Genomic DNA, 13,500 nt, shown 5'->3' with positions numbered 1-13,500 from the left:
AATGATTCCGTAACCAAGGTAGCCGAAGCGTTTGGGTTTTCAAGAAGCACAGTATCGAAAACTTACACCGCATATAGGGAATGTGTAAATACATCATTTCGCAAATCACAAAGTGGACGGCAGTATGTGTTGGTTGATCGTGCCGGTCGGTCATTGAAGAGGATTTTGACGAAAAATTAAATGACGACAGCAGCTGACCTGAATGTCGCACTCGCCTGTCGGCAAAAAAACAACGCGAAGGGATCTCCAGAATCTGGGAATTACAGAGTGATCTGGAATTCCAAAACTACTCACCAGTGATGCAAATTACCCTAACAGGAAAACGCGGTGCCGAAGCTACAGAACCTGATAAATGGAGTAATCGAAGAAAGTTATCTGGTCGGATGATTCTTGTTTTCTGGCCAAGTTTATGTCCCAACAATGGAACATTACGGGGTGATTTGTGCAGGCATATCGTGGTATTCCATGGGTCTATGGTTACTAAGCAAGATCGCATTACTGCTAACAATTACGTGGTTCTGGCTGATCAGGTCCAACTCATGGTACAATGCTTGTTCCCCGGTGGTCATGCTGTGTTGCACGGAGACACAGCCCCAGTTCACAGAGGTCCATCGTCCAGAACTGGTTTTATGAGCACGAGTGTGAGATGTCGCATCTCTCCTGGTCCCCATAGCCACAAGTTCCCAATATTATGGAGACTTTGCAGTCAAATTTGGAGACAAACATGTGTGGCCTCTATCCATATCATCGCTGATTGTACTGGCCACAATTTTGCAGGAAGAATGGTATAAGATTCCCTTGAATATCATACGGGACCTGTATTTATCCATTCTGAGACGAATGGCATAAGTTTTGAATGCCAACGCCGCGTTACGCATGGTAATGTGTTGCGTTTCAGTATTTTTGTTCATCTTCTGTGTGTTATTGTATTGAAACCCTTGATAACTTTTATTGCTTTAGTATTGAAATCGTAAGCATCTGTTTTATGTTAAGAGAGAGCATTATCCCAACTTATATTTGGGGGTCAGGGGAGAGATAACAGTAACGTATGTCCGAAGGAACAGACACCACAGATACACTCCTGGAAATTGAAATAAGAACACCGTGAATTCATTGTCCCAGGCAGGGGAAACTTTATTGACACATTCCTGGGGTCAGATACATCACATGATCACACTGACAGAACCACAGGCACATAGACACAGGCAACAGAGCATGCACAATGTCGGCACTAGTACAGTGTATATCCACCTTTCGCAGCACTGCAGGCTGCTATTCTCCCATGGAGACGATCGTAGAGATGCTGGATGTAGTCCTGTGGAACGGCTTGCCATGCCATTTCCACCTGGCGCCTCAGTTGGACCAGCGTTCGTGCTGGACGTGCAGACCGCGTGAGACGACGCTTCATCCAGTCCCAAACATGCTCAATGGGGGACAGATCCGGAGATCTTGCTGGCCAGGGTAGTTGACTTACACCTTCTAGAGCACGTTGGGTGGCACGGGATACATGCGGACGTGCATTGTCCTGTTGGAACAGCAAGTTCCCTTGCCGGTCTAGGAATGGTAGAACGATGGGTTCGATGACGGTTTGTATGTACCGTGCACTATTCAGTGTCCCCTCGACGATCACCAGTGGTGTACGGCCAGTGTAGGAGATCGCTCCCCACACCATGATGCCGGGTGTTGGCCCTGTGTGCCTCGGTCGTATGCAGTCCTGATTGTGGCGCTCACCTGCACGGCGCCAAACACGCATACGACCATCATTGGCACCAAGGCAGAAGCGACTCTCATCGCTGAAGACGACACGTCTCCATTCGTCCCTCCATTCACGCCTGTCGCGACACCACTGGAGGCGGGCTGCACGATGTTGGGGCGTGAGCGGAAGACGGCCTAACGGTGTGTGGGACCGTAGCCCAGCTTCATGGAGACGGTTGCGAATGGTCCTCGCCGATACCCCAGGAGCAACAGTGTCCCTAATTTGCTGGGAAGTGGCTGTGCGGTCCCCTACGGCACTGCGTAGGATCCTACGGTCTTGGCGTGCATCCGTGCGTCGCTGCGGTCCGGTCCCAGGTCGACGGGCACGTGCACCTTCCGCCGACCAGTGGCGACAACATCGATGTACTGTGGAGACCTCACGCCCCACGTGTTGAGCAATTCGGCGGTACGTCCACCCGGCCTCCCGCATGCCCACTATACGCCCTCGCTCAAAGTCCGTCAACTGCACATACGGTTCACGTCCACGCTGTCGCGGCATGCTACCAGTGTTAAAGACTGCGATGGAGCTCCGTATGCCACGGCAAACTGGCTGACACTGACGGCGGCGGTGCACAAATGCTGCGCAGCTAGCGCCATTCGACGGCCAACACCGTTGTTCCTGGTGTGTCCGCTGTGCCGTGCGTGTGATCATTGCTTGTACAGCCCTCTCGCAGTGTCCGGAGCAAGTATGGTGGGTCTGACACACCGGTGTCAATGTGTTCTTTTTTCCATTTCCAGGAGTGTATAATGAAGGGGGCGACGACCAATGATCCTTTCAGTGCTGATGAAAACCGAGCTAGAACTATAACGGAAAACCGTGGATGCTGCGAGTTATGGGGCTAATGAGCAGGGGAACTACATAACTACATCAGCAGCGTGTGGTACAAGTTAAGATCTGGGTCGGACGGGGGGCTTGCTAGAGTAGTCCGCGGTGTTGTTATCACCATGTTCGGTTGGCGTAGCGGTCAGCGCATATACATATACCTGGGTTCGAATCTCGGTCTGACACACATTTCCAACTTGATCCATTGATAAAAATCAATGGCCACTGGTAGCCAGTGTCTTTAATTGCCTTGTGTTTTGATTCATAGAGGCTGCAGGATCAGAATGGTGTGTCCGAAAGAACGGGCACCACACGCACATATACAAACTCTGAAAAGACGATCGGTTGACACACAGCACGTATTGAGAAATATCGTTCATCTAAAATACAATTAACTCTTTATTCTCACGAAGTAACAACTGCTATCGACAGGGGATCTCAAACTGGTTCCTTGTTTCCAGATTTCGAATAGGCTTTGGATACCGTTCCTCAGAAGTGGCTTCTAATCAAACTGCGTGTCGATGGAGTATCGTGTGACTTGGTTTGTCACTGTTCGCAGAAATTGACGTAAAGTCTTCGAGTAAAAAGAAGTGATATCGGTGTTTCCTAAGGAGGTGTTAGAGGCCCTCTACAGTATCTAAGTCTTTAGGAAACAATCTGACAGTCCTCTTAGGCTGTTTGCACATCCAGATGAGTACCAAAAAGAATCCATTAATTTTCAGTTACACAACAAATCACATAAATACAGAAGCTGATAATTCAGATAAATATATAAGAATTACCACTACGAGCCACTTAAATTGGAACGATCACACGGATTATGTTGTGGGGAAGGCAAAACAAAGACTGTGTTTTATTGGCAGAACACTTAGAATATGCAATAGGTCTACCGTACAGATGCTTACAGTACTCTCGTCGGTCCTCTAATGTGCAGTATTTCATTCTTACCACGTGCTATTGACGGAGGTCACTGAAAAAGTGCAAGGAAAGACCGCTCATTTTGTACTGTCACGAAGAAGAGGAGAGAGTGTCACGAATATTATATGCGAGTTGGTATGGTAATAATTTGAAACAAAGGTTGCAGTGAGTTCTTTCCACGAAGTTATCAGCAATGTTCGCAACTCAATGCGAAAGAGAAATCAGAGATCGCACGGAAAAATTTAAGTGTTCGTTTTTCCAGCGCGCTTTGGGAGAGGAGAAAGGTGTATAAACTGTGTGAATGTGGTTGGATGAATGCCAGACACTTAAGTGTGAATTGCAGAGAAATGTACATGTAGATTTAGAGCCGTTCTTGATGGTAAAAGTGCTAGCTCAGTGTACTATGAACTTCGTATACCCGAAGTCGCCTTCAAATTTAATCGTGTACCACTCTGTACACGCACAGTGACTAAAATTTCGTTATGCACTATCATTCTTCGGCTTCAAAATTTTAATAACCAGTAGTGTAGACTAGCTCGTAATGTCGTAATAGTCTTCCGTAAAATCTTTGTCTGATCATTAATCAGAGGAATTCGGTCTGTTTATCATTTTCTTGTTTCTACTGAGCTATATGTTATTAGGAGAAAGAAATTGGCGTTCTACGGACAAGACCGTGGAATGTCAGATCCCTCAATCGGGCAGGTAGGTTAGAAGACTTAAAAAGGATAATGGATAGGTTAAAGTTGGGTATAGAGGGAATTAGTGAATTTCGGGGGCCAGAGGAAGAAGACTACAGGCCGGGTGAATACCGGGCTATAAATACAAAATTGAATAGTGGTAATGCACTAGCTGGTTTAGTAATGAATAAAAAAATAGAAATGCGGGTAAGCTACTAAAAACAGCATAGTGAACGCTTTATTGTAGCCAAGATAGACACGAAGCCCACGCCTACTATAATAGTACAAGTTTATATGCCAGCTAGCCCCGCAGGCGACGAAGAGACTGAAGGAATGTATGATGGGCTAAAAAAAAAAAATATTCTGATAGTGCAGGGAGACGAAAATTTAATCAGATAATGCTGTGGGAATTATATTAGGAAATGAGACACTTAAAGTAGTAGATGAGTTTTGCTATTTTGGGAGCAAAATAACTGACGATGGTCGAAATAGAGAGGATATCAAATGTAGACTGGCAATGGCAAGGAAAACGTTTCTGGAGAAGAGAAATTCATTAACATCGATTGTAGATTTAAGTGTCAGGAAGACTTTTCTGAAAGTATTTGTATGGAGTGTTGCCCTGTATGGATGTGAAATATGGGCGATAAATAGTTTAGACAGAAAGAGAACAGAAGCTTTAGAAATGTGGCGCTACAAAAGAATGCTGAAGAGTAGATGGGTAGATCGCGTAACTATTGAGGAGGTATCGAATAGAAGCGGGGAGAAGAGGAAGTTGTGGCACAACTTGACTATAAGAAGGGATCGGTTGGTAGGATGTATTCTGGGGCAACAAGGGATCACCAATTTAGTATTGGAGGGTAGCGTGGAGGGTAAAAATCGTAGAGGGAGACCAAGAGATGAATAAGGAGAATCAGAAGGATGTAGGTTGCAATAGCTTCTTGGAGCTGAAGAAGCTTGCACAGGTTAGAGTAGCACGGAGGGCTGCAACAAACCAGTCCCTGGACCGAAGACAATAACCACAACAGAACAACAACATATGGTTACTTCCAAATTCTGAAAACTGTTGGACGCTATTTGACGGGCGTCACTTTAAAATTTCATTCCCTCTTCTCTGTTATGTCTTGCCGTCATCCCGACGGCAGCCTCCTACGTATTTCTTATTAAAATCTGATGGAAGGTGTTTATGAACGTATTTCCGAATCCCTTCTTTTTAGAATGGGACACCGTAAATTTTACGATGAAGCCGAGGCGTATCGTTTCTCTGGTATGATTTACATATGAAAAGCAGGATTTATGACAGTAGGTGATGACTCCAGGACTCCTTTAAAACGACATGTGCCGACAGTGTTTGGTACAGAGAATTTACGCACGAATCACACCTTAGAACGCCAGTTTTTACGTCACAGATGATATGTGAAGACTGTTCAAAATACGGACGTGTGTGATACGTAATATGGATTCGATTTCCACAGATAGAGAAGGAGATACCTGGTCCACTCCTGTTCTTGAACCATATGAATGAATTTACAAAGAAATTGCAGGACTCTTCAAACAGTTTGAAATTTGATGATGATACAAGTATTCTGATAAAGGGTCTAAACACAGCCAGAACTGACATAGTTTGAATATAGGGGAACCAGATGCAATCTGGTTCACGTGTATAAACTTATCTCTCAATCTTGCACAAATCATACTATTCCACTCCAAATTTTTGCAAATTATTTACTAGTACCAGAAAAACAGACCAGTGGGTGCACAATAATGTAGACTACGTGAGCGAAATTCCTAGGCATCCAAGTGGAAAACAAAATTAAGTGGCTCCAACAAAGAGATGAGTTAACGAAAATCCTCAGCTCGGTCTGTACTTACAGGTCTTTCTCGAATCGCATTACCAAAACACTTCGCTTACTTCCGCATACTATTGCCGTGTTGTATCATCACCTACAGCATGGTCATAAAGGTATTTATTTCACAGAAGCGTGCACTAAGTATGTCATGGAAACTCAGTTATGAACGTATTGTTGAAGACTCTTCAGGGATCCTGGAATTCACTACTTTATGCTGTTACTATGTTACAGAAACTTGGATGAACTTCGAAATTCACAAACACAATGCAAAGTACTTACCGTATAAACTCTTCGTTTCTGTCTAGGAATCGGAATGCAATTTTGTATTATGGAGTTAAAATTTTAAACAGGCTGCTAACTGACACCAATTAATAAATACGATATCGATAGTTATTCATGAATAAAACGTAAGAGTAACTTCTTAGCTGGTCCTTTAAAGTATGAAAATAATTGAACGTGAATTCCAGATAGCATTAATGTTCATATTATACAGCTTTCTGACTGTTCCGCACCTGTTCAAAAAATTGCGAGAATTTGTCAGGATAAACAAACACCTCGTTTCGTGTAACACTGACGATGACTAACCAGTGCACCGTTGTAACACACAGCAGCGTTGTATGTCCAGTCTATTCGCCATAAGCTGGCATTGTGATGGGGAGTTTTATTTGTCCATTTACAACCTGTCCAAGCTACAGCCAAGGTAAATATTCAGTACTTCGCACTCCAGAAGATTCTGTTTAATTAATTTCTTTTCACTCCAAGCAGAAGAAACGGATGAAAGAAAATTTGCTCAGTGGAGCAAACTTTATTGCCGTAAGGAGCGATCCTTTATTCTGAGGCGTCCACAGCGAACACAAAAATAATTGCAAACGGAATAATTAGAATGTTAAAGCAGTTAATAATGCTAAAAAAATGCCAGCGGTGATGTGTCAAAAGAAATGTTTGCAAATCAAGCTGGGAATTTTAACAAGCGTGATTGTATGGAAACGAGAAGTGGTAATACGGATGAAAATGCCATTTCAGAGGAGTAGATTAACATACATTGCGTTGCTAATGAAGTACGTTGCTTTTCTTGTTTGTTTTGCGGAGCGTGAAAGAAACTGAACCGCAAAGGACTAATCAGATTAAACAGAAGAAGACGCGGTCGTAGCCTCCAGCACTGGGAGATTCGTAAACCAACTTCTCTCTTATGACGCTCTGCCTTGCTGGGATCACGGATTTTTTAGTCTGACTGTTAACCTAGCATTCACCTTTCAGTAATTTGATCATTCACAAGAAACGACGCGTTGTCTGGAATCCACGTTAAACTGTGGGTCCGCTTTTCCCGGTTGAATAGGGGGGTGGGTTAGGGAGACACATCTCCGAAGTGGCGTCCAGTAGAAAGACTTCGAACAGACATTACTATTAGCGACAGTGTTGTTGTTACTCAGTTTACTGTCTTCTTTTCGCTTATATACTCATAGAATTGTTTTTGTGCCGATTATAATCATTTCACTTTTAACTGCTATACTGAACATTCCCAGTAATTCGGTAGAAATATTGTTAAAGTTCACACTTGCTAACATTTGTACAGGGGGAAGAAAAATACGCACACTCGAACTTCGGAAGGTGATTCCTCACATACTAACAATACAAAAATATCTTTCGCAAAATTTCGTCCTGCGCTTATTTCCGGCAGTAAAAGGACATCAAAGATTGACATTCTGGCAACACTGTAATCACTTGTACGCTAACTACCTCCGTCAGCATGTAACAGTAGTGCTGTGTAGTTGGTGCAGTGGATACTGGTTTAGATTAGTATGCAGGGTTCGAAGGTTTGATTCTGAACTGAGGCGAATTTGTTTTTATTTGCTAAATGTAGTCTGCATGGTTCGGTATCTGACGTCTTAATCATCACACAACAATTGCAGTGGGTCTTCCACACAACATTTGTACTTAGGTACTATGAACAAAGAAATGGAAATACAATCGTTTCTATTCTTCAGTTTTTAAAAATGCGTTTTGCACGTCGTGGACGTGAATTGTTTCCCAACGCTGCATCATAGTCCATATCTGTTTTCTGTGTACCCTCCCCCACTTGTTCCATAGCTTGGTACCCACTATTGCCATGTTCAGGTCCATTACATTTCGTTAGTAATGCACAATGTAAATGTCGGATACGTATGGCTTAAGAAAAAGTGTATACTTCAATATTATAAGGTAGAATTAAATTGTAAAATACAAATAAATGCATAGGACTAGTTCCGCTTGCTGACAGAGGTATTCACCGTACATGTGATTACAATGTCGCCAGATTGCCAATCTTTAACGTTCATTTATTGCCGGAAATATGAGCAGGACGAAATTTTGTGACAGACATTTTTGTATTGCTAGTATGTGCGGAATCGCAGAGCGAAGCTCGAGAGCATTAATTTTTCTTCATCCCGTATGTGTAATCGGAAAGTGTGGTGTCACCGCCAGACACCACACTTGCTAGGTGGTAGCTTTAAATCGGCCGCGGTCCATTAGTACATGTCGGACCCGCGTGTTGCCACTGTCAGTAATTGCAGACCGAGCGCCGCCACACGGCAGGTCTAGAGAGACTTACTAGCACTCGCCCCAATTGTACAGCCGACGTTGCTAAGAAAGGTTCACTGAGAATTACGCTCTCATTTGCCGAGACGATAGTTAGCATAGCCTTCAGCTAAGTCAATTGCTACGACCTACCAAGGCGCCATTTATCCTTTGCTATGTATCTAATGAAGCATGTACAGTAACAAGACCAATGTTCACCAATTGTGGATTAAGGTTAAGTATTCCAGAAGCTACGTACTTTTCTTTATAGCATTCATTAAGTATCCTGTTTCAGACCTCACGCCATCCTGCGTGAGCTTATAGCGTGCATTTCGGCTTCCTCAAACAACACGGTGTTGGCACTTCTGCCGACACATCAAAAAGTTAACTTGTTCGCCTAGCGCGACATCAGTAATCTGTCAATTGACTGTGAGCTATATGTAAACAGAAAAGCAAAAACCTACTTTATGTCAATTCATACACACCTCTTTTATTTTATTAAGCGAATAAATTTCGTATACATTGACACCACATCCTGTGGAGCTAAACTCTAATGATTCGTTGCTGTCTGAATAAGAAACACCGCTCTGCAGTATCATGATGTATCAAACGAAACGGAAAACTGACTGCTGCCCTGACATCGATAAAGGTATCAGAGTTAGTTGTAACTCGAACTAACCCGGACAGTCCGATTACCCTTTCAGGGAGGTATGAACTTTTTTTTCTTTTTTTTTTGGCCAGTCGAATTTTTGCTTATCGCTTTTATATAGGTACAACTAAATATGTTTGTAATGAACAAATGTTTTAGGTTTTACGTTCTGACGAAGCAATAAACTGTTATAAAGACGTTATGTAGAACTTAATTTGTTGCCGAAAGAAAAAGTTCCTTGAATAAAGGAAGGAGGATGATGGTCTTACATCCTGTCAACGACAACGTCTTTAGCGGCAGAGCACATTTACAGATATCAGGAACGATGGTGAAGGAAGTTGGCCGTGTTCTTTTCAACACAATCATTTCCTTATTTGTCTTAGACGATTTATGGAAATTGCAGAAAGCTTAATCTGGATGACCGATCGGTAATTCGACTCGACATCCTCCAAATGCGAGGTCGGTAACAGTAGGTTATCGACTATGCCGCCTAACTCAGTTATAAATCTACATCTACATCTGCATTTATACTCCGTTAGCCACCCAACGGTGTGTGGCGGAGGGCACTTTACGTGCCACTGTCATTACCTCCCTTATCTTTTCCAGTCGCGTATGGTTCGCGGGAAGAACGACTGCCGGAAAGCCTCCGTGCGCGCTCGAATCTCTCTAATTTTACATTCGTGATCTCCTCGGGAGGTGCAAGTAGGGGGAAGCAATATATTCGATACCTCATCCAGAAACGCACCCTCTCGAAACCTGGACAGCAAGCTACACCGCGATGCAGTGCGCCTGTCTTGCAGAGTCTGCCACTTGAGTTTGCTAAACATCTCCGTAACGCTATCACGCTTACCAAATAACCCTGTGACGAAACGCGCCGCTGTTCTTTGGATCTTCTGTATCTCCCCTGTCAACCCGATCTGGTACGGATCCCACACTGCTGAGCAATACTCAAGTATAGGTCGAACGAGTGTTTTGTAAGCCACCTCCTTTGTTGATGGACTACATTTTCTAAGGACTCTCCCAATGAATCTCAACCTGGTACCCGCCTTACCAACAATTAATTTTATATGATCATTCCACTTCAAATCGTTCCGTACGCATACTCCCAGATATTTTACAGAAGTAACTGCTACCAGTGTTTGTTCCGCTATCATATAATCATACAATAAAGGATCCTTCTTTCTATGTATTCGCAATACATTACATTTGTCTGTGTTAAGGGATCACTGTCGAAGTATGTGAATAATAGTTCGTGGATAGATTAATTGTTTTTATCGTGCTCCTTACTCCGTAAAGTACCGTAATCCTAAGAATTAACTAAGCGTTCTACACAATATTAATTGTTCAAGTAAAAGCAAAATATCTGAATGGGGTAGTGAAGTTAACAACTGAAAGAAGCACGCTATTCACGCACCTGAACACATGTGCTGAAAACGGAAACACTGAACGCATAATGACAGGCCCTGATTTGCTGAAACGTACGACGGTGCAACAACAGCTTACGCACAAACTATATTTCAATTTGGACTTTTTGAGTGATATTTTCCCGATTGTCTTCCAAGTAATCAGCCGAAGACGATGTGCGAACTTCTTCAAGTGTTCACTTTGAAATCCAGTGCTTCATTGTTCGAATATGGCTGAAAGTAGACAGGTGGCTACAGGGATTTTAACTATGGACGGTGGCGTAGTGGAAAGTTTAAGCCTGCCTCGCTGTTGACAGTCACGCTAGTGCCACTTTCATTGACATTTGCACTGAAGCACCACAGACGCTGGTATGCTCATGCGTATTCAAATGAAGAGATATGTAAACAGACAACGCCTGTATGAGACAACAAGTGTGTGTTAGATCGGTTACTGCTGCTGCAATAGTAGGTTATCAAGAGTTAAGCGAGTCTGGACGTGGTGTTATAGTCGGCGCACGAACGATGGGACACAACATCTCCGAGGTAACGATGAAGTGGGGATTTTCCCTTACGACCATTTCAGGAGAGTATCGTCAATATCAATAATCCGGTAAAACATCAAATCTCCGATATCGAAGTGGCCGGTAAACGACCACGATGACAAGAGAATCGTTGAATTCCGCAAATCTCTGCAGATTTCAACGCTGGGCCATCAACAAGTGTCAGCATGCGAACCATTCTACGAATCATTATGGATATGGGCTTTCGGAGCCTAAGGCCCACTCATGTACCCTTGATGACTTTACTTCTCGCCTGTGCCCGTCAACACCGACATTGGATTGTTCATGACTGGAAACATGTTGCCTGGTCGAACGAGTCTCGTTTCAAATTGTATCGAGTAGGTGGACGTGTACGGATATGGGTACAACCTTATGAATCCATGGACGCTGCATGTCAACAGAGAACTGTTGTAGCTCGTGGACGATCTGTATTGGTGTGGGGCGTGTGCAGTTGGATTGATATGGGTCCCTGATACTTCTAGATACGACTCTGACAAGTGACACGTACGTAAGCATCCTGTCTGATCACCTGCGACCATTCGTGTCCATTGCGCATTCCAACGGACTTGGGCAATTCCAGGATGACAATGTGACACCCACACGTCCAAAACTGTTACACACAGGCTCCAGCAACGCTCTTCTGAGTTTAAACACATCTGCTGTCCACCAGACTCCGCAGAAATGAACATTATTGAACATATTGGGGATGCCTTGCAACGTGCTGTTCAAAAGCGATCTCCACTCTATCGTACTCGTACTGCAGAATTCAGGGTGTCAGTTCCCTCCATTAATCGAGTCCATGCCACGACGTGTTGCGTCACTTCTGCCTGCTCAAGGGAGCCCTACAGGATATTAGGCAGGTGTATCAGTTTCTTTCGCTCTTCAGTGCAAATAGTAGCAGCGAAGACTATTGACCTGAGTCCACCAAAAAAACGTTTCCGACTAAATCCACGGAGCAATACGTCCTGTAACTTGCCTACCGCGCCGAATCTCAGTTATAGATTGGGCACACTGCAATCGGATTTTTGTAATTTTTATGTTTGTGATTCGAGGAGAAACATCAGTTGTATTAAGGCGTTTGATGCAACTAAAAAAAAAATATCGAGAAAATCGACTTTCAAGTTTTCCTAATGTCTTTAGTATCCAAAGTAAGGTCGAACCTCTAGCAAGATGCCAGTCCGCTACGTGCGCGGGCTGGTTTACATTCTTGCCTGTGGTGAATTTTTAAACAGAGGCGGATATTCTAGAAACATTTACGTGAATTATGTTGTGCGTTGAGAGAGAAAAAGCCGTCAATGCTAGAAATTATTAATACTGGATCGCAGGTCCGAGTCTCATTTTCGTTATTACATTTTTCCGTTCAGTTCGAACACATATGTCATTGAAATACAAAATTTAGCAAATATGCGCTAATTAACAAACACGTAATTGCCATATTTATAAAAATGCACGTCTTATTAATTATAATTACATACCGCACACAATTTGTGGCAAAACGTGACTAGAAGAAGGGATCGGTTGGTAGGAAATGTTCTGAGCCATCAAGGGATCACCAATTTAGTATTGGAGGGCAGCGCGAAGGGTAAAACTCGGAGAGGGAGACCAAGAGATAATACACTAAGCAGATTCAGAAGAATGTATGCCGCAGCAGGTACTTGGAGATGAAGAAGCTTGCACAGGACAGAGTAGCACTGAAAGCTCCATCAAACCATTCTCTGGACTGAAGACAACAACAACAATAACCACACAGAAAATCCTGTTTTCATTACAAATATATTGTAATTAACGATTTCTATAAAAGCCAGTTAACAAAGATCGTTTAAATTGGAAAAATTAAAAATATTTCTTTCACTTTAAAGTTTTTTACTATTCTGGAAATGCTTGTAGAACATGCATTTTTATTTAGAAATCTACCTCATCCGGGGATCGAAATCATGCCGCCCACGTTGTGGAAAAGCACCCTACATTTTTTAACATGAATTCATTCAGCAACAGGAGCTACGAAAGTTTTACATTGAATTAAAAAAAATTTAAACAAGAACTTTTCTCTTTTCCATTTATTGTTGACGATTTCTTATTCTTCGCTCATCATGTTTAAAATCATATATAAACGTTCTTCCCTCGTTGAACATGATTATAAAGCAATACAGGATGAGCGAGGAGGAAAATGCATGCTGGGGTCACAGTATTAACGATTCTGAACAAAACGTTTCACATGGATGTATGCGATGTTCCAAACGGTTTCCGAAACAGAAGATATTTAATGACACTTTTTTACGTTTTTCTTGAATAATTCTAAAACCGCACCCTTTCTG

This window comes from Schistocerca nitens, chromosome 1 (assembly GCF_023898315.1).
Source record: "Schistocerca nitens isolate TAMUIC-IGC-003100 chromosome 1, iqSchNite1.1, whole genome shotgun sequence".
NCBI lineage: Eukaryota > Metazoa > Arthropoda > Insecta > Orthoptera > Acrididae > Schistocerca > Schistocerca nitens.
This window is presented reverse-complemented; position numbering follows the sequence as displayed.